At 44.1% G+C, this 22,944-nt stretch overlaps 1 long non-coding RNA gene across 1 annotated transcript; it reads right to left on the bottom strand.

Annotated features, from left to right (window-relative positions):
- Positions 1-1,969: 1,969 nt before the first annotated feature.
- On the bottom strand, positions 1,970-3,496 carry LOC146810181 (uncharacterized). Its single transcript, XR_014965641.1, has 2 exons — positions 3,116-3,496; positions 1,970-2,404 (listed from the first exon to the last, which is right to left on the bottom strand). It is a non-coding gene; the product is annotated as an uncharacterized LOC146810181 (long non-coding RNA).
- Positions 3,497-22,944: the final 19,448 nt, after the last annotated feature.

Raw genomic sequence — 22,944 nt, 5'->3', positions numbered from 1 at the left:
CAGCAGCAGTTTTCCCTGGTGAGCAGTAGCTTTACTACAGTGATCTAATGAGCAAAAAGAGTGCTAACATTCTGAATTTATGGCAAATGTGTGACACATCTGAATGCCTTCTTGATGGAATCAAAGTAAAAAACTGAAAGTATTTCCTACTGAGGAGACTGCAGTAAATGAGGAAATTAGGAAACTTCATAACAAATAAGTCTCCCAAGATGGCCACCAGAGACAAAAGAGCCCAAATGTAGCCCAAATATCACCCAGATGTAGCCCAAGTATAGCCCAATGACAGAATGTCCCAGAATGTTCTTAAAAACAACTAGAGCGCTTACTGTCTTCATTATGACAGAAGTATGGCACACCTGAAGCCATCTTGATTAGAATAAACTGGTAACACTTAAAACATTTAATTTAAAAAGGAACACAATGTGGAGGTTCATTTTGCCATAGAAATTATGATTAATGCTGAAGAAAGAAAATGAGGGCACATTTTGAGTGACTTCTCAAATCCTGTTCTATTTCATTAAAAAATTCTGACATGCAGACTGAAACATGCACTTTTAATACCAGGAGCAGACTTCCATGGTGCAGTAGTTTTACTACAGTGATCTAATGAGCAACTAGAGTGCTAACATTCAGAATTTATGGCAAATGTGTGACATATCTGAATACCTTCATGATGGAATCAAAGTAAAAAACTGAAAGCATTTCCTACTGAGGAGACTGCAATACATGAGGAAATTAGGAAACTTCATAACAAATAAATCTCCCAAGATGGCCACCGGAGACAAAAGAGCCCAAATGTAGCCCAAAATCACCCAGATGTAGCCCAAATATAGCCCAATGACAGAAGTGTGCAAAACACTTATTATTTTGTGTTTTTGCAGTGTTATATAGTGCAGACTTGTCAGGTATTGGAGTGCTTTACATGAGCATTGGTTACATCACACAAGAACACATTCATTTTGGTTGTAGACATGGGGAGACTAACAGGCACATGCATCAAAAAGAGAGTTTGCGAGTCCTTATTTGCGAATTTTAAGGATTCGCAAATAAAGACTCGCAAAACACGATGCAACAAAAACATTGCGAGAATATTGCGAATCGCTAAAAATCGCTAAATAAATTGCGATTTCGGCATTTGCGAACTCGCTATTAGCGATTTCGCAATTAGCGAAATCGCTAATACCGAAGTCGCTTTTTGATGCATCCTGATGACATCACAACCAGGAAGTGAGCAGCACCAGCCTCATTTCCAGTGCACAGTGTCAGGGAGAGGAGGGAGCTGGCTCTGGGAGCAGAACAGGAGTGTGACAGAGACAGAAGAGAAACTTGTGATATCAAATGGAAGCCTCACAAACAGCAGAGGAGAGCCAAACAGGCAGGAAACGCAAAATTAAATTTGCAGAAAAAGAAATTGACACCCTCATTGAGGGAGTAGTTCACAGCCATGACAAGCTGTTTGGAAAGGCATCATTGAAAGTGGCAGAGCAGGAGAAAAGGAAAATCTGGCTCCGGATCCAAAACAGGGTCAATGCCATTGGGGTGACACACCGCACCATTGAAGAACTCAAAAAACGATGGTACGACTTGCGCAGTCGGGCTAAGGTGCGCATAGCTGACCGCCTGAAGGAGGCAAAGAAGACAGGAGGGGGAACACCAACAGACACTGGGAACACTCCCATGGAGGACTTGATTGAATCCACCATCCAGCCAGAAGCTGTTGTTGGTGTGACCCAGCTGGACACGTCCGGAGCAGCAAACACATCTGAAGGTAAGATGAATGTATGTTTTCTTAGTGTTACAAAATGTAAAGGTAGAACTCGACCACAGTACAGCCCAAGTGCAGACCCTGAACATCCAGTACACAATGCGTTCAGTAGGTGAGGGGCATTATGGGAGATGTAGTCAGGTCAAGCAGTTAAAATGTCAAATCTCAGAGTAACAACCCAAAAAAGCTTAATAGAGTATAAAATCATTTACAAAGGCAGATATTTATTACTGTGCAATTAATATCACAGACATGAAATAATACAGTGTTGCACTGTTTCACCTCACAGATGCGCAACGTGTAGAAGATGTGGATAGCGATTCCCCAGACATGCAGGACACCAGCGCAGGTGAACAGATGGACACACCTGTGGTGCAAATAAATCCCTCACGTCCAACAAAGTCACGCAGGGCTACTGTTCCATCCCTAGTCACCATGGAGTGTGAAGATGATGAGGCTGATGCAACACCAGGTGGCAGCCATGGCCAGACAACTTCCATCACAAAAACACAACCACAGGTCCCCAGAACTAATCACAGAGCCCGGCGTAGGAGAGGAAGAGCACTCAGGACACAGCAGGAGGAGCAACCAAGTGATGTCTGGGGTGGTCTTGAGGGACAGATGCTCCGTATGCAGCGCCTGCAGACAAAAAACACACGATTAGTACAATTGCAAGTTGGCAAGATGGCTAGCAACATAGCAGTACTGTCAGAAAGTGTGCAGCAACTGAGCAAGGTGATGCATGAGGGAAATGTATCCCAGAAGAGACAGCATCGTCAACTAATGCTGCAATTGAAAATGTTTGCTAAATCAAACAATAGATTGGCCACGACAACTGCACTGCTGGCGCGTAGGTCTGTGACCATGCAAACTGAAATGTGCCATTGGAGCGGCGATGTGGCTAAAGCACTGGACCAGGTCACCAATGCAGTTGATTTGCTAAATGCTTCCACAATTGCGGCCAACAATTCGACGCCCGAAGAGGGTAGTGAGGGTGGCTCAAGCCTAAGTAGTGTGGCAGTTCCAGTCCGCACTGCAGGAAGACGCAACACACGCAGCAGTACCCCCGCCGCTTCCAACATAACGGATGACAATGCTGGGTCTGACAGGCGTCTGGGTGTTCGTGGGAAAAAGCGCTAGACTGGCATGTACAAGTGCATTCCACTATGGTGACGTAACCATTTATTTGGATTTGACTTTTCACAGACTGACAAGTGAATTGACATTTGCAAACCACTTATGTCCATTGCACTGGTCAGATTACAAGTGTGCTTGAACACTCATGGCAATTTTATTTAATTAAAGAATACTTTGATAGCAATAGTCAGTTTCTGTGTCATCATTACTCACCTCAGAAATAATTTTGTGTGATGTCAAATCTTCTCCTACGCCCTTCTGCTGCGCCTGCCCCTTGTGCTGCATGGTGTTGTGGCACTTGCTGGTTCCCATCCTCCGAATCGCTGTCAGACACCTCGATGTCCATTCCTCCCCTTGTCGCTATGTTGTGCAGCATGGCACATGCCGCTACTATCTTGCAGCATTGTTCAGGGTTGTACTTCAGTGCTCCACCGGTCTTATGTAGACATCTGAATCGGCTCTTCAACAGCCCAAATGTGCGCTCTATGATGTTCCTTGTCGAAATATGTGCTGCATTGTACCTCTGTTGATTGGCAGTTGTGGGATTGAGGTAAGGCGTCATTAGGTAATTACGCAAGGCGTATGCGCTGTCACCTACATGTAATGGAGCAAAGAGTCAGTGGCAGCTTCACATTGACATACGTACAATGACAGTGATAAACTATAACACATATTTACCAAGCAGATGTCCCTCTCCAAATTCTCCCCTGACAAGACGGGTGTGTATGCCACTTTGCCTGAAGATATAAGAGTCATGTGCACTCCCTGGAAATTGCGCAACAATGTCAGTGATAATGTTTTTGGCATTGCAAACGACCTGAATATTGAGGGAATGGTAACATTTCCTATTTCTATATATATATTCCTGTGTTGCAGGGGGACATATTGCAACGTGGGTGCAATCAATACAACCCAAAACATGTGGGAAACGAGCTATCTGGTAGAACTCCTGTTTGGTTTTTGCAAGGTCAAGCGCGGTGGTAGGGAACTTGATATGAGACCCGATCACGGCCATCATGGCATCAAGGAATGCTTTCAATATTCTTGAAAGTGCGCTTTGTGACACACCTCCCGCAACAGCAATGACCCCCTGAAAACTGCCTGACGCCAGAAGGTGTAGGCAACATAGGACCTGCACATGCGTTGGGATGGCATTGGTCCTACGTGTCTGTCGTTGCATTATGGGGTCCAATTCATTGATTAGATCATGGATCATTGCTGCATTGAGCCTATACTTGTCGTATATCTCATCCTCTTGCTGGCCTAGCAAAGTTATGCGGACTCTGAAGATGCGCTCATTCATTCGCCTCCGTCTCTGTGCGGCAGCCTGCAGCCTCATCCTCCTCGCCATCAGGTAAATCCCTGCCATTGTGAACAGTGCTGGCTCATTCTGGGTGTGTTTAAATGGGTTTCAGTTGGTTTTCACCTGTCTGTGATTTGCACTCATGATTACCACCTGGTTGTGATCCTTCTTATTTAGCGATCGCTAATTTGCGATTTTCATGGAAATCGCTATTTGCGATTTGTCATGCATACATTTAGCGAATCGTTGTTTGCGATTCGCTAATTGGGACACGCTAATACCGATTCGCTATTTGATTCGCAGAATGTTTTGCGATTCCTTATATTTGCGAAAAAATGGATTTTCGCAAATATACAGTTGATGCATTTCAACACTGACTTTTGCGATCGCAAACGGCCTATTTTTGCGATTCGCACCGTTTGCGATCGCAAAAAGGTTTGATGCATGTGCCTATAAGTGATTTGACCAGAATCACAGAATGTCGAGCTGAAGCAGAAACTTCAACCTGGTTCCCCAGTTGCAAAGTCTGCAGTTCTGGAAGTAACACCACATCATCTCCCCTAAGTGCAACATTTAATCAAGTGGTCAACTGGATAAAAAAACATAAAGATAACAAATAATTTAAAAGTGCTTTGTCGCTATTTGAAAACTCAGAAAATATGTCCTTATTTTAGCCTTTTAGAGCACTAACCATAATTTTGATGCCAATAAGACCCTCTCATATATGTAATTTCTAAAGGAAATGCTCTAGGTATTACAGTTTTGATTACATCAAGATGATGTCAGGCGTTCCACACTTTTGTAATAAATATAGAATGTTAGCAATCTAGTTGTTCATTAGGATACTGTTGAGAGGCAGAGGCCAGGGGCACGGACTCTGAAAATTGAAGGCAGGTAGGAGGGTGCAAAGGCAACAATTTAACCACACTGAGCAGGCAGGAAGGGCCGTGGAAGCACAACAGACTATGGAGGGCAGTGGAAAGGGGGGCAGGGGCAACAAACCAACAATACAGGACTTGCAAGAGAGGCTGTTGGAGGCAAGATCTATTACGGGTCAAGGAAGCTAGGGGCGGTCCCCAGATCCCCGGGAGCCACCACAGAACTGAGCAGGAGAGTGAGTCAGGGACAAAAGGGGCACCTTAATTTGAGCCGGGGTGCCTAGGAACGCTTGCTCCAAAAATGAAGAAAACAGACATATGAGACATGGAATTGGAGGCAGAATACAATGGCAGTTTAATGAGAAGATGCAACTTCAAAGAAACCGCAGAATAGAGACATAAAGTACAAAATACAGAATCCAGATAATCATACAGCTGTCATGATATTCTCTGTATCTCAATTAATGTACTGACAGAGAGAGAGAGAAAACACATCTATAAATGCATCATGAGAAACAAGTTACACCAAGGAAAATGTTACCTAGGAACACTCACGTTTACTCTTAGAGCAAGCATTCCTGCAATTACAATACAAAATCTTTTAAATGCACAAGTAAAGAGAACAATGGTTAAACATAACATGACATTTCATATAGGTAAAATAGAATAAGATACTTCAAGCAAAGCAGAGCAAGACATTTTAAGCAAAGGAAGACAAGAGCTCCCAGCTCTTGGGGAAAACCTGCACTGCCTGTTAACCTACATACAGACGGCGAGGTAGTCCGTCGATATCTGTGGGTGCTCCCTTTTTATATCATTTTGTGGGCTCCTTTGCACGCTACATCTACCTACGTATGCTACCCAAAAGCTTCGTCTGCAGATTTTACCAGACATTTCGTCATTTACCCACTTAATGCTGACAATGGACTGGGTGAAAAGGTCAGTCTCTCAGGCCAATCGCTTATCGTAAGTTCCATAGAGCAAGCAGAAAATAATGGGTATTGTACGGGAATTCAATATATTCATGTATAAAATCTCCTCAGTTCTCCTAACTTGACGCTCTGCGGTTGCCACTTCCTTAAAAGCGGGAAACCTGCCCAGGAAGCAAGTACCAGTCCAGGATGCAGCCTACTGTATGTCGACAGCTTCAGGGGGATGTTGAACTTTGATACCGAGCACGGAGCACTCGGGTAGGGTGGGGGCTACTAGTTTGGATCAGAAGGCCTCGCAGACCTGCCTTCAGACTGCTATACACTAAAATTGCAGAGCTATGGTCAATTTAACAAAGAGGCCTACATATTGAACAGAAGGGCCTACACAGGGGTTTTATGCTGGCTGAGTGGTAAGGATGTCTCAGGATAATTATATAGCAACACAGGACCCGCTGGTCAATTTAATACGGCCTACAAATGCAGCTGGCAGGGCAAGGACAAGGGTCTCATACTTCAGGTGTGGACAGAACGGGCCAGGGGCCCCCTGTGATACAAAATCTACCCTCCTTCAAGGCTGTGGCAATGTAATAGACCATTGTGGGCAGAAGGAAGAGGCAATAGTAGTACAACCATACATGCAACAGACCCGATTCAGCCAGGAAACGTCCAATGTTTTTAAGCTCAAATGGGCTGTATTTGATCTGTCTCCTGTCTACAATATCCTCTTTTTCAATGTAACTCAAAGGGGAAAATCAATACCCCAGTTTTTTTTCAAAATCTCCCTCTTACCAAGTTCAAAATGTTCGCAAGTATGGTACATTGGATCATGGAAGGAAATGGGATAGGGACATGGACTTGGATAACAGAGGACAGGAGGGACATGGAGAGGTGCACCAAACTGACCCTGCAGGGCAGGCATCAGGGTTTGCAGCAGCACAATACACCACACAGGGCATGCAGGACGGGAGTGCAGCACAACAATCCATAGAAAGCAAGAGGGAGGGGACAGGACCATGCACATGGACAACAGAGAACAGAGGGGCAAGAGGCAATGGTAGCTAGCTGACCATAATGGACAGACAGGAGAGAAAGCTGCAGCATAACAGACCATAAAGGGCAGGAGGGACGGATCAGGGGCATTACAATGGAACAGACAAGCCAGGAGGGAGGGAGTAGGGCTGGGGGCAAGGGGGCAGGGCAGGAGCAGCAAGATAGCCATGGAGGTCAGGCAGGATGGGCACTAGAAGCAAGACACACCATGAAGAGCAACAGTGAGACTGTGGTGGCATACACACAGACCATGGAGGGAAGGTGGGAGGGGGTCAGGGGCAGCTAACTGACCACACAGGGAAGGTGGGAGGGGCCATGGCAGCACAGAAGACCATGCATGGCAAGTGAGAGGGTTAGTGGCAGCACAATGGCTATGATGGGCAAGAAGGAGGGTGGAGGGGCATGCGCAAAGGACGATGGAGGATAGAAGGGAGGGTCAGGACCTGTGCACAGACAAGAAAGTTCAGGGGAAGGGACCTCACAACAGACCACACGGGGCAGGCAGGAGGAGCAGCTGCAGCACAACAGACCAGGGAGAGCAGAAGGGTGTGGCAGTACAATGGACCATGTAGGACAGGAGGAAGAGGATAAGGGCATGGCATGTGGACAGGCAGGGTGGAGGTGGCAGGGACAGGTTACAGTCATCTGACAATGCTAGGCAGGTGGGAGGGGAGTGGCAGCTCAACAGAACACTCAGAGTAGATAGGAGTGGCAGGTCCATGGGACATGGTGGGCAAAAAGGATGGAGCAGGGGCATGCACAAAGACATCGGAGGGCAGGGGGAAGGAGAATAGGGGCAGCAAGCTAAGCACAGAGTTTAAGCAGGAGGTCAATGATGGGGCATAGAATTGGGCAATGGAGGGCAGGAGGAGTGGACTGGTACATCATACTGAGGGCAGTGGCAGCACATCAGACCATGCATGGCAGGAGGGAGGAGGCTAGTCCATGGATTCACACAACAGAGGATAGGGAGGAAGGGGATGGGGCAGCAAGCTAACTGTTCAGAGAAGGCGGTTATTAGGAACTTTATTGTTTTTAAAACATTGTGTCTGTGCGAACTACTTAAAATATGAACAAGTATGCAGCATAATCTCACTTTTATTCAGGAAGAAGAGGACGTTTGTGACTGTGACTCCGGGCTCACTTGGCAGAAACACCCCCTGACCCTCCACCCCCTATCGCAAAATGTAATGCCCGTGAAAAGGGTAGGTGAACACAGTGTTATATAGAACATAGTCCTGAGAGCACGATTGAAAATGAAAACTAGATATAGTGTATGGTATAAACTATGCACCAAAAAGTGTGATACAAGATGAACCGGGCGTGAAATATAATATGCAATACATTGTGCGCAATGACAGATTCATTGGAGAGCGCGAGATAGCACAGGCACTAGCGCGTGCTATGCGATATGCGCCTTGGAGTGTAATATGCACAGGGCAGTGTTGTGTAACCTAACTAGTCTCTAAAGTTGTAATATAAAATATGTGCTGGGGAGTGTAAGGTTGCATATGCACTGTGACAAAGATATGGATCCCAGATTGTAATATGTATGGCATAGCACTGTGCGTTATAACATAGGCATCGAGAAAGGCACGTTAGATGGGGCAATATAACCCGTGCGAAGACAAGTGTGGCATGACATATTCACGGGGTGGTGTTACAGTGCACATGGGCTAGAGAGTGTCATAGCATATGCACTAGCTAGTGGAATACAACACAGAGGTGTGTGGCACACGGCAGGCAATGGTGGGTGTAACACAGCATTGGGCTCTGTCAGGAGCGCGCTGTGACTCTCAAGTGATGTTCGTCCCCTTTCCAGAGAGTAAAATAAAAAGTATTACACATCCGGCAGTGGATGTGTGTTTTATTAACCGTGAGGGGGGTTTCTTGCATAGTTTTGGTCGAATTTTTGTCGAATCCCCTTTGAATGGCTTGGTGTGCATGTGTATTAAATGTGCCCGTCAATAGCTACCCAAGTTTGTATAAATAAACGACAAGGGTGTCTACCGGGATTAGGCACGGTAGGGCATCAGACATGTCAGAGCTTCACTAGTGGTGTAAATACATTCCACGTGGATTCATTGCATGCATAGTCGCCTTTTAATGAATATCACGCAAATCGTCATGGTGATAGGTACGTACGGTTTGTCCAGCATGTCCTAGGTGTGTCTATAAATATATATTTTTTTAAAAAATTAAAAAACAGTGGCCGGCCCTGGGGATTGGGGTCAAAAAAATATAATTAGGAGACTGGCCCTGGGGGATGGGGTCATCAGGGCCAATAAATTAGAATAAGAAGGGGAACCAAACAGCCCCCCTTCTTAAAAAACTAAAATAAATAAAAGACTGGCATCGTGCCGGAGGCCATGCCCCCTCCGTGCAGCACTCTGCAAACGCGCCCCCAACAGGTATCTCCAGTATGCGCCAGGGAGCTGCGCTGCAGCCAGGTGTTCTGAGGCCAAGCCCCTTTTTACACCTCTCTGCAACGCAGCTCTGTGGCGCTTACTGGAGGTACCTAGTAATTTGACCCTAGGGACCCTTAGGATTCAAGGGGACTTAATCTCTCAACTTAGAACAGCCACAGGGCGCGTTTACACAGTGGTGAAGGGAGGGGACGGGGCCTGAGGTGACGTGTGCAAACACGCACTATGGCACGTTTTAAATTGGGGATATAATTTCCCTTCAATACTGAGGGCCCCTGGGGGCTAACTAGCCCACCAAGTGCTTCCAGTAGGCGCCACTGAGCTGCATTGCAGAGAGGTGGTCCAGGCCGTGCCACTTTTTACACCTCTCTGCAACGCAGCTCTGTGGCACTTACTGGAGGTACATAGTGGGCTAGTTGGACCCCAGGGACCCTCAGGATTCAAATGAACTTAATCTCCCAACTAAAAATGGACACAGGGCGTGTTTACACAGTGGTGAAGGGAGGGGACGGGGCCTGAGTTAACGTGTGCAAAAACGCCCTGTGGCCTGTTTTAAGAGGTAGTTTTAATCCCCATGCCCTCTTATATACTAGGGGCTTACAGAGGAGGTCATGCTAATCACAGGGCGACCCCAACGCATAATGTTCCCTAGTGTATGTAGGTGTTTTCACTGTATTCTAAGTGTCTTTTAACATAGCACTGGCTCTAGGACTGGTTAGTCAGGCTCAGTTACCACCAGTATCCGTCTGAAAAAGTTGAGGGTACAGGATGATTTTGCAACAAGGCTTCTTTCTGCTCTTCTTTTTGTTCTTTCTGCACGTTATCCTTCTTCCTGCACTTATCTTCGTATTTGAGGACTTCTGTTGCTTCTTTCTGCACTTCTTTTGTTTCTTTCTGTGCATTTTTTCGTCTTTCTTCACATGTCCTATCTCTGTAGGCATAGTTAGAAATTAGCATTTAAAAAACCTTTGAAATTCACAGAAAAAACCATAGGTTTCAGGCACGTTATAGTTAGGAATTAGCATTTAAAAAACCTCAGAAATTCACTGAAAAAACCATAGGTTTCAGGGGTGTTATAGTTAGCTGGACTTTTCACTTGTACAAAACCATTGAAATTCCCCCGTTATAGTTAGTTCAGCTAACTATAACTCGGGCGCCCGCAATGCACTGCTGATGACGTCACATATTACATCACTCATGACATGGTCAGTGACATCACTCATGACATCACTGATGACATCTCAAATGACATCACTGATAACATCACTGATGACATCATCCTTGTGATAGAGTGGCAGACCTCCTCTCACCCTAATATAACCTTTGATACACACATTCAAAAATAGAGACTAAAATTTTCAAAACAATGGACATACCAATACCAGTTACAACAACCTCTTCAGTAATTCTAAGATCCACATACACATCCACTCATTCACCAACAGTCCTATACAGTCACTCATACATGTACTCACTCATCATATGTACTCATACACCTATACATCCTGTTACACAATGCCACTCATCCATAGAGTTACTCACACACATAGTCACTCATGCTAATAAAGAATCAAACATACATTTACTTGCATATACAGTTATACACACACCAGCATACTTACTTCTACGGAAACTTACACATACTTAGTCTTTTAAACAATCACTTATAGAAACACATACTTATTCATACAGGAACTCTTTCAATCTCTCACTCTCACATATACTCACATATATACACCAATAGTCACATATACTAGTTTAAAACATATGTAGTTACTCATAAAGACACTATTGAGACAGTCATTCACTCACTAACACACCCATACACACACTCATCCACCCATACAGTCCTGCACACATGCTGTGTTCAACACATACAAACAGTGAGTCACTCATTCATGCACCTATGCACTACGTAATACCCCCCACCGAACCATGCAGACACTCAGACTGATACTCAAAAAACCAACTAATAACCTATATAGACACCTATGTAGCTACTCACCAACCCATGCAGCCACTTATACACAAAGTGAGAGACTGATACAGATATTTACATATTTAAACATTACTCACTAAGCCATGTATTCACTATGATACACTTAATCAGTCAGTTACACAATCAATTTTTCAAAAACAAATCATCCATTTAGACACTTATATACCCATTTATTCTTCCATCGACCTTGAGATATACATATATAAAACATATTTAATTTTCAGAAAAACACACATTCACTGGATGATGTCATCAGTGATGTCATCAGTGATGTCATTTGAGATGTCATCAGTGATGTCATGAGTGATGTCACTGACCATGTCATGAGTGATGTAATATGTGACATCATCAGCAGTGCATTGCGGGCGCCCGAGTTATAGTTAGCTGAACTAACTATAACGGGGGAATTTCAATGGTTTTGTACAAGTGAAAAGTCCAGCTAACTATAACACCCCTGAAACCTATGGTTTTTTCAGTGAATATATATATATATATATATATATGTGTGTTCAACAGAACACAGTGCACCCGGTGTGTGTAAACTTGTATCCTCCACATATGTATTATATATATATATATATATATATATATATATATATATAAATAAAATATTACATATTTGGATATAGATTGTACCGGGTGTACTGTGTTCTATTTAACACACGTCTACAAACCACAAGGAAGCAATGCTCTTTGACAACTATGATAGTGGATGAAGGGTGAGATTATTTATTAAATTCACATTGTGTGCTTTGCAAGGCATGCAGTATTCAGTATGGCGTGGAAGCTCAGTGGAAGCCCCGCCCACTCTCCATCCATCTTTTTCCTTGGCTTAGGTCCTAAATGCTGCCTTCCGATTGGTTTTAGGCTTGTTAGTCCCTCCTCATGACGGCCATGTCGTCATTTGTATAATTCCATGGCTGCTGGCCCCTTTACTTCGAACCCTATTTTCTTCCTGTGCCTCCCCCCTCCCACAGGCCGTGACTTCTCAGCCCCCCCCGCACTCCCGTTCATGCCTTCTCACCCGCCCGCATTCCCGTTTCCAATGCAATAGGTCTCGCATAAATGCGAGTCCTATTGCATTGCAAAAGCTTGTTTTTAGAGTTCTAAGTACTATTTTCTTTATTGAGTTTGTCCTACTAACTACGGGCAGGACGTTGTGGTTTATTTACAGTCAGCGCGCTGTGCGCGCTTTCACTTTCGATGCTGGGACGATCTCGACCGCTTGTTTTAGAGGAGGGAGTTGTTTAGGAGCGGGTTGACTCTGCAGGCATTTGCTGCGCTTGACTGACGCTGCCGCTTGCACATCCTGAAAGCTGCCCACCATGACTGTCGGCAAAGGTTGGAGTGCTGTACGCAGCACAGCAGGGCCACGGGGGACTTGTTTTGAGGGACAGTTGACGGGCAGTAGCTAATTGTGGATCCTCACCTCGTTATCTCTGCAGTTTCAACTTCGGAAGCATATTTAATTGATTAGCAAGGTGATTTGAGGGAAATAAATTCTATGTGGCTGCGTGAATGCAGCAAACCTTGCGTAACTGCTGAGCGCGTGATGTATCGTGCACCATGTTGGGGATTTGTTATGCGTCACAGTGTTTTATGAGAGGGGTGAGTTTATATGTGTTCGAAAGACTCGTGTTTGTGTTTCATGCTGATGAAAGATGTCAGAAGCCGTTTGTGACGTTTTGTTTTTCTGTTGAAAAAGTTGTAAATGGAAGCGAAGACGGGGTTTTGCGGGCGAGGTGCTTATAATAGAATGCATGACATTTATGCAAGTGTCCAGAGTATTTCTCTTAAAAGGGTGCCATATGGAAAAGGCACTGTGATTGACGATCGCAGTTATCTGCGTGCTGATACAATTTGCTGCCACATCACATATACGTGTGTATAGGGGGGGTATGTTTTTTCAGTGTTTCCATAGGCTTCGTAATTGAGCCCATGCCCAATAATGTTTACATGCTGCCTTGTTTGTTGAGGAGGGGAACACGCAGGAGTTTTGCCCGCTGTCTTCACCTGTCCAGCCAGCCCGATAGCCATCGTTTCCGACAAGGGGTCAGCAGGAGTGCCGGTCATTACTGGTTGACAGAACCTGTGTCAGATAGGAGCTGGCTATTTCAACATCCAGGTTTTGTACACAGGAGGGCAGAGTTCTGCAAGTTGTAGTCATCCCTTCCCATATGCCGGTTTGTGATTTTGTACTAGTAAAACTCAGAAAACTTTTAGTGTCATCCACCTTTGCTAGGTTTCCTTTCTTTTGAAACCTCTCTCACATTCCCCAACGGTCGCTCTTTCATCTCCCATGTATCTTTTTACGTACCCTCTTTCCGTCTTCTCCGTCCCATCTCTGCTCCCTTACATATATTTAATAATTTCATATTACATCGCTTTGCCTTGCCTGATAACTTCTCCCCGCCCCGTCATTTTCCATCGTCCCCTCCTTTCATCCACACTGTCTTCACTTCTGTTTTTATCCATTACACTGAGCAGAAGATAATCTGCGCTCCGAGATTCCCATAGAGGCCAAGGAATTGGTGATCTATGCAAAATATATAATACAAGAATCTCGCCTCCTTCTAATTCGCTATCTAAAATCTTTTCCAATTCCTTTCTTAATTTTCCTCTTTTATCCCACCGACCCTTTTTTCTTCATGTTCACTTATCCTGCGCAAATGCTTGTTGCTCTGGACAACCATCATTTACCATTTGCGGCTTATTAAAATATTATCCGACACGAAATAAATATGGTCAAGTTTCAGGCCACAAAACATGTTTTTATGTGCAATATGTTCGAATTTTCCATCACTGAATACATCGTGCAATCAACCGCATTGTTGGAGAAGTAAAATAGTACAACGTAATTCAGAAGAGAGCCAAGGCTTCCCGCTTTGTCCTGAAGTGACGTAAGCTAACTCGAGTAATTAGTAGCGCTGAGTGTTAGGGCCTCGTTTAAATCAATGGAGAGAGGAAGATGTCCCCTGCCTAGTTAATAATGATAGTCGAAAGAAGAAACTGCTTCGCCTCGGTAATGCCTTCTGCGCACCCATCACCAGAGGAGCTGTTGGAAACACTTGCCTGTCCGCAGGAGACGGATGTGCCCGGGTGCACTGGGTGAAGGCGAATGCAAATATGCGGAATTAGCTCAGGAGGACAAAATCCATAAATGTGCAGATATGTTTGTATTAACATGAAAATACCACACTCTTTCCACTACTCTATCTAGAGTTCATTCACCACTTCATACAAAAGTATTTATCACTTTCATTCTTAGTTTCTATTTTATACAACTCTCACACCTATCAATTCACCATCCCACTTATTTCCAACACACAAATACACTAAACACCACACAACTACACCCCACACAATTCCACTACTAACAATTCCAATTTAAACCACACAATTTCACTACAAACAACATACATCCACTTCACTACAAACAAAAACGTAAGTAAACAAGCATTTGCAAGGCAATAGGCCTCGCAATTGCGAGATTTTGAGCTATTGGGATTGTAAATGACAATGCTTTTTATTTGTTTCAACCACCTGCAATTATAAAAGTCATTGTCATTTACAATACCAATAGGTCAAAGTTTCTAAAATGCGATCTTTTTAAAATCGTTTTTTTTTTCAACAACCGCAAATTGCCGCACTTTAACAATAGCGCCGTGTCCACTGATACTTATATTCATCCAACACAAAAACGAAAAGCAGCAAATGAACTGATAAAAGTACTGCAAAAAATCTCCGAAGGAGACCAGTCCGACCAGATCATAGTCGGTGGTGACTTCAATATGTTCCTCATCAACACAGACCACGATAATAACATTCAGCAAGAACTCAGCTCCGCGTGGGGCGTACCAAGACAAAGCATGGCTAAAACAGATAAATCAACAAACAACTCAAAAAAACTATTGAGACAGCTAGAAGACCTCAACCTAAGGGCACTGAACGGGCGATTTGCTGGCGACAATCCACCGGCCTCAACATTTCATTCTAACAATCACACCTCCCATCTCGACTACACCTTTACATCCTTAAACATGTTCCCAATGATAACAACATTCAGGATAGGGGTCAACGACCTTAGTGACCACCTCCCCCAAGAAATCTGTATAAAAGCAAGAGCACTACTAAACGTAGAACCATATACCGGCCCAAAGATAGACACAACATCAAACCTAAGGCGACTCCGATGTAATTCCAACAACATCACTACAATAAGTCTCGACGTAAAATCTTTATACATTCAAACAGTAAAGTGCCTGAACACACCATCAAAAGAATGGCAAAACTTCACCCAAAAAGTTGCAGACAAATTGTCTACGGGTCCAGTAAAGAAGCCTCCAAACGGCAAGGGACACCTAAATAAAACATCACTCTCTCCAGGCATGAAGATCCAAAAACGAATAATAAACCACACGCTGAGAAAGATACGGCAAGACCCGGACAACAAAGATATGCAGGCAACCTTGAGGGAAGCTAAAAAAACACTAAAACAGAAGAAATGGGAGAAACAGAAAAATAAAAACGATCAACTGTGGGCAAAACTATTCCACGAAGCGAAACAAAAAAACAGCTCTAAATTTTGGAGAATGATTAAGGAAATAAAAAATCCTGACCATGGTGGCATAGATTCTAACATCACAGAAGAAGCATGGATAAACCATCTAGCCAGTCACTTTAATAGCGAGGCTACAACTAAAGAGGAAGTGCTAAAGAGGTTGAGCACGGATGACGTGGAGGTAGTACCAGGATACCACCAAAGAGAAACAAACAACAAACGCAGCACTTTCATCTTGAAAGCGAACGATTCAAAGAATGACGCCGACACCTCAACAGTCTCAGATCCACAGCCATCGACGATTGGGACTGAAGACATCAGAAGACAAATAGCGAAAGGAAGACCAACAGGAGCCCCTGGACCCAATGGCTTACCATCAATGCTTTACAAAAACGACGTAGAGTTCTGGAGCGTCGCATTAACACCTCTATTCAACTACGCAAAAATTAATCAGACTCTACCAGAGTCATGGCATGGTTCAATAATCAGTCCAATCCATAAACATTCGAGCAAAAAAGACCCAAAAAATTACCGTCTGATAGCGCTAATTGACGTAGAAGCTAAATACTTCGCAGGGAACATACTAGAGGAATTAACCTCATGGGCCGCCGCAAACACGGTAATCCCGAACACCCAAACCGGATTCCGTCAGGGCCAAGGAACAATTACAAACATCACGGCCCTGACTCTACTGATGGAATCAGCAAGAGATAACAATAAATCCTTATATCTCTCCTTCATCGACTATACTGCAGCGTTCGATCATGTAGACCGCAACATGTTATGGCAAAAACTGACCAAATGGGGCATACCTGTTCATCTCTTAAACGTACTGATAGCACTACACTCTGACACCTGGATTAAAGTGAAACTTGGTGCAGGCACACATCTTTCAAAACCAATAAAAACAACAAAGGGCCTCAAACAAGGCTGTGTCCTAGCTCCAATGCTATTCAACCTCTTCCTAGCCGACCTGCCCGGCGAACTAGACAAAAAATTCTGCCACGCACCAAAGCTAGGGAAGACCACACTATCCAACCTGCTGTATGCAGACGACCTGGTGCTCATCAGCCAGACACCCATTGGTCTCCAGCACCTACTAAACACCACCTACGATTTTTCAAATAAAAATGCACTACAGATACATTTCAATAAATCTAAGGTTATGGCAGTAAACTACAAAAAGAAAAGGGAATATAATTGGCACATAAACGGAGAACGATTGGAAAACGTAACAACTTACAAATACTTGGGCATAATACTGGACTCGAAGATTACTTTCAAACCCCAGCTGGACACCCTGCGACGCAAGGGAATGGCAACCTCCCTTGCCCTAAAATCCTTAAAAACTAAACTCCCAGATCTGACCTTCTACCCACTTCTCCAAGTACTTCGCGCAAAACTGCAACCAACACTCACCTATGGGAGCGAACCCCTTCAAGGAAAAGACGCTACTCTTCTGGACACAATCATATCAAACTCTTACAGGCTCATCTTTAACTTGCCAAAACAAGTCTCCTCAGCACAAATACGACTGGAATTTGGCATCGCGAAACAAACTTTAGAAAGACGGTGCGCATACGTCACTGCCTGGCACAAGATACGTAACGCCAACAATGATTCCCTAAATTCCAACATCTGGGATGAGACTCTTCAGCATCAAAAATCATCAGCGAGGAAGTATTTAATTGACTCTCTTGAAGTGCTGGGCTTATCCAACTTATGGGACATTCCAACAGACCACGTGACGTTTAAAAAAACAGCCAAAAAAGTAGTTAGACTTATCTCTACAACTGAAGACAAGGAGGCCCTGACAAAAAAAGCACACGGTTGGGTAATCCTTAATGATTATGGTCCAATGCAACCACAGGCTTACCTCAACGTGGGCATGAATTTAAGAATGAAAGAGAAATTTTTAAAAATGCGTCTGGGTGTAATCCCGGTATATCCTCACCGCCCTGGATAAGGAAAAATCTTGACCCACAATGCCGTCTGTGTAAAGCAGGAAAGGAAGACCTTGTCCACGCAGTGTGCATCTGCCCCAAACTGAAAGATCTGAGATGCAAATTCCTGCGAGACTCATTCAAATCTTATGGAATACGGACATGCAGACAGGCAGTCAAACTTTGCTTCAATCCCAGCAAAACAAAACTAAACTGTCAGGTCGTAAAATTCTTTGAACTGGCCGGAGACAGATACATGAGAGCTTGAGGACTGTTGATTTTAACAATGCAACACTTTAATCTGAATCAACTTGTCAAACTCACAGGACAGAGAGAACTTTTAAATACCCTTTGGTTAATTCTCTTTGCAACTTTTAATTGTCCTTTTAATGTTTTTTATTCGACTTGTAAAGATTTTAATTAATCATGTACAAATAAATATTTACTTACTTACACTGTCAGTAGCTTCTAAACATTTTTAAGGTCCTAAAGGTTTTTGAGAATTCGGAAGACTATTCTAGTTGTGTATTTTTTATAAATATAGTGCTTCAAGAGTTCACAACTTGGGCAGTAAACCATATATTCACCTTGCTTTATGTCTCTATTCCCTTAATCTACACATTATCAATAGCCTCCGTCGCTTCAAATGTTTTATTATCCTATTTATATACCACCCTTATAAGGCATTGAAGCAGCTGTGTAAGGGTAAATGAGAAGAGTTGATATAACACCCAGGATAATGTGCTGCATGGCTAAATACTTCTAAGGTCCTAAAGGCGAGACCGTTGCGTTGCAAATGCTTGTTCCATTTCCGACTACCAATTTGACATTGATTCCAGTAATGTCTTTGGGATTTGGGCTCACCGAATCGATGTTTTAAATCATAATGCTAAAATCTCACAGAAGAAAGCAGATACCACAGTCAGGACCACTCAAACATTTTCCAAAGCTGCGATGTTGACTCCTGTCCTTTTCCAGCATTCTTTGAATAGAGGAGGATGTCAATCTCACTATAAAAGCTCGGGCCTTTGAGTAAAACAGCGAAGCAATCAGGACCCACTGAAATTGTCTACTTCGCTATTGAAAATAAAGACAATTCGCTCTCTAATTAACATTCGTTTCAAAGGCAATTCAAGCCAGGCTTCGAAGAAGAGACCAGGCGCGGCAGCTGCGCCGCTCTTGCTATACAACCAACAAAGGGAGCCAAAGGGATAACCATTTGAAACTGACGATTGCATTGATTGATAATAATGCGCACTCTTTTTTCTGTAATGAAAATAATTAGAGGACGAACTACCTCAATTAATCGTACTCGAATGCTGCCCTCAAAGAATCAAAGTCATTTCATCCTTGTCTAAAGCTGTAAGGTCTATTCCGCATCTACATCACTTCTACACCTGTAAAGAGGTTTACCTGACGGTCTGAAACATGCGGACAGGGTGTCATAAAGGCCATTAACGAAACAAGCGCGGGGGATATCACAGAAGAAATACATTACTGTGACTCTTTCTCGAAGTACTGTAGTGACCCTTTTTCTTTTCCAGTCCCTCGGAGCTTATTTACAAGCCCCTTGCGCCGCCGGCACGTCACTTTTTTCCCATATTAAAAGTGATGCACCGGCGGCGCAAAGGGCTTGTAAGTAAGCCCCAAGGTCTATAAGTAGATGGGGGCAAATGCATTTTTTAATATGTTAAAGTAGTGTATGCCTCGTTTAGATGCATCCATTTGGAAGCATTATATGCTGTTCCAAATGACACTCTTTAACTTCAGATTAGAGGCATCAAAACATACTAGAGGCCTCTCTTTGAGTTTTGCAGGCTGCTGTATTCCTACCTTTGCTAGCCCAGCGGCACCTGACCTTCTTCTCCCAAAGCGGGTAACACCTCCCAGTTACCACCTCCTTGGCAGAAAGCACTTTGAAGAAAAGAAAACATTCGAAGTATCCCGCTATGCCATTAAAGCTTTGTGGACCTCTCAATGCTCACCTCATTTCCCAAGAAAGACCCTCAAAACGGAGGTTGTATCACAGCATGTGGGGGATATTTAAGAACGCAAAAACCAAAGGAAATGATGGACGGAGTGTTGAACATTGCAAGCACTCACCCCCAGTCAACGGATCTGGGTTTAATCCATCACCATTCTTTAGCCCACTCTGCCACCCCAGTTCAGACATGGCCATATGCAAATCAGTCTGACCCTCTGCCTCATGGGAACAGTCCAGCCCGAACTGCCAAGCCATGTCTTCCCTGGACCGGAAAAAAGCTTCCTAGGACCAGTTTCTGACATTTCAGCCGTCTTCAGCCAGGCTTGCTTGAATCCAGTGGCAAAGTGAGCAAGGGACTCACGTCTGAGCATACCCTGCCAACTTATGGCGAACAAAGCAAAAACCAAAGGAAATGATGGACGGAGTGTTGAACATTGCAAGCACTCACCCCCAGTCAACTGATCTGGGTTTAATCCATCACCGTTCTTTAGCCCACTCTGCCACCCCAGTTCAGACATGGCCATATGCAAATCAGTCTGACCCTGTGCCTCATGGGAACAGTCCAGCCGGAACTGCCAAGCCATGTCTTCCCTGGACCGGAAACAAGCTTCCTAGGACCGGTTTCTGGCATTTCAGCCGTCTTCAGCCAGGCTTGCTTGAATCCAGTGGCAAAGTGAGTAAGGGACTCACGTCTGAGCATACCCTGCCAAATTATGGCGAACAAAGCAAAAACCAAAGGAAATGATGGACGGAGTGTTGAACATTGCAAGCACTCACCCCCAGTCAACTGATCTGGGTTTAATCCATCACTGTTCTTTAGCCCACTCTGCCACCCCAGTTCAGACATGGCCATATGCAAATCAGTCTGACCCTGTGCCTCATGGGAACAGTCCAGCCCGAACTGCCAAGCCATGTCTTCCCTGGACCGGAAACAAGCTTCCTAGGACTGGTTTCTGGCATTTCAGCCGTCTTCAGCCAGGCTTGCTTGAATCCAGTGGCAAAGTGAGCAAGGAACTCACGTCTGAGCATACCCTGCCAACTTATGGCGAATAAAGCAAAAACCAAAGGAAATGATGGACGGAGTGTTGAACATTGCAAGCACTCACCCCCAGTCAACTGATCTGGGTTTAATCCATCACCGTTCTTTAGCCCACTCTGCCACCCCAGTTCAGACATGGCCATATGCAAATCAGTCTGACCCTGTGCCTCATGGGAACTGTCCAGCCCGAACTGCCAAGCCATGTCTTCCCTGGACCGGAAACAAGCTTCCTAGGACCGGTTTCTGGCATTTCAGAACTGCATGTATATGGGACTGGCATAATGTATATCACAGTCTCAGAAAGGAAAAATACTGGTGGACATTGCGAGATGTGTGCATGCCAGTATTCCTCATGGTTCAACTGGCAGCACTTGTGCTGAGCAGGAAAAAAATATTATCTCAACTGCTACATGAGGCATGGGAAGCGAGAGTTGGGCAGATGAAAGGCATTAATTTATTAGATGACCTTTCACTTCCCACCCCCGAAAGCATGTGGAAACCAGTGGTCTGTTAAGAGCTTAAAAATATATGTTGATAATTTTTCTTCTGTACATATATATAAGGGGCATGCCATCCATAAAAGGACAAAACACCTCATTTTGAGCCCAATAGGCTGGCCGGCTGCAGGCGTCCTTTAGAATTTTATACTGGCTGCACAACTGATGGTGTTTTCTCCCAGATATCACTTCCACTCTGCGATCTCTAAGAGGGCATACCTTTAGCCCCGTTGCTAAAGGTCATCACTGCAAAACTACGCCCCACCTTAACATACGGAAGTGAAGCTCTTCGGGGCACGGATGCGGCTGTCTTGGATGCAATTGTCTCAAAAGCCCACAGGTTGATATTCCATCCCCCTCCTAACACTTTCCCCGCTCAGAGCTGGCTAGAATTTGGACAGCTAAAGCAATCAATTGCCAAAAAGGGGGCATACATTAAAACTTAGCAGAAACTAAAGACTTCAGCAGCTAGTCCTTTGAATAAGGCCCTTTGGTCTGAACCTCAAAAATCATAAAGCCCCCACACAGCTTTACCTAGAATCTGCCATTGTTGCCTTGGGTGTTCAAACATTTTGTGACCTCACAGCCTCCTCTGGGGCCTTTAAAAATCCGTCCACCGTGAAATGAAGAAACATTCGTAAGCTGTCGACAAGGCGGCCCTAGCAAGTAGATCACATGGCTGGATGATTCGGAATGGACACAAATCTCTTGAAACACAGGCTTGGATGGTCACTGCACTTAAATAAACAAGCATTTACAATGCAATAGGTCTTGCATTTGCAAGAGTTTAGGCTATTGGCATTGTAAATGTCAATGCCTTTTTTTATCGGTTCTGAAAAACAACACATAAATAAAAGGCATTGTCATTTACAATGCCAATAGCTCTAACTCTTGCAAATGCGAGACCTATTTCATTGCAAATGCTTGTTTATATACGCAAATGGGGCATAAGGCGGGGGGCCATGGTGCAAATACTTCTAGAATTCCATGCACTGCCAAATCTAGTGATGGAGTGAGACATACGTTTGCATGAAATTTTAGCACCAAATGTAAGCAGGCTCAAATAATGAGCAAAAGAAAAATTGCTCAATTTTCATTCTCATGATACCTGTAAATTCCAGTTAATTACCAATATTACGAGTTTTCCCATAGGCTTTTGACTACGAGTAGACATTTGCACTAGAGGGTTACCCTGGGTCAGACCTCATGTGAGACGCTGCTCGCTCACGAGTACACAGCTCTTATCGTCAGTTTTTATGCGCGAGCTTCGGTGATAACATCATTATCGTACAACTTTGTCAATATGGTACCCTGCAAGCTTTCTCCATTCACGTAACGTGGCACTTCTTTGCGCACATTTTAGTGTATCTTGGCGTTTTCTACATAAAGTTCAATTTAACCATATATATAGAACTACTGGGACAATATCT

Source organism: Triturus cristatus, chromosome 7 (assembly GCF_964204655.1).
Source record: "Triturus cristatus chromosome 7, aTriCri1.1, whole genome shotgun sequence".
NCBI classification, from domain to species: domain Eukaryota; kingdom Metazoa; phylum Chordata; class Amphibia; order Caudata; family Salamandridae; genus Triturus; species Triturus cristatus.
The sequence above is the reverse complement of the archived record's forward strand: the minus strand, read 5'-3'. Positions and strand labels throughout refer to the sequence as shown.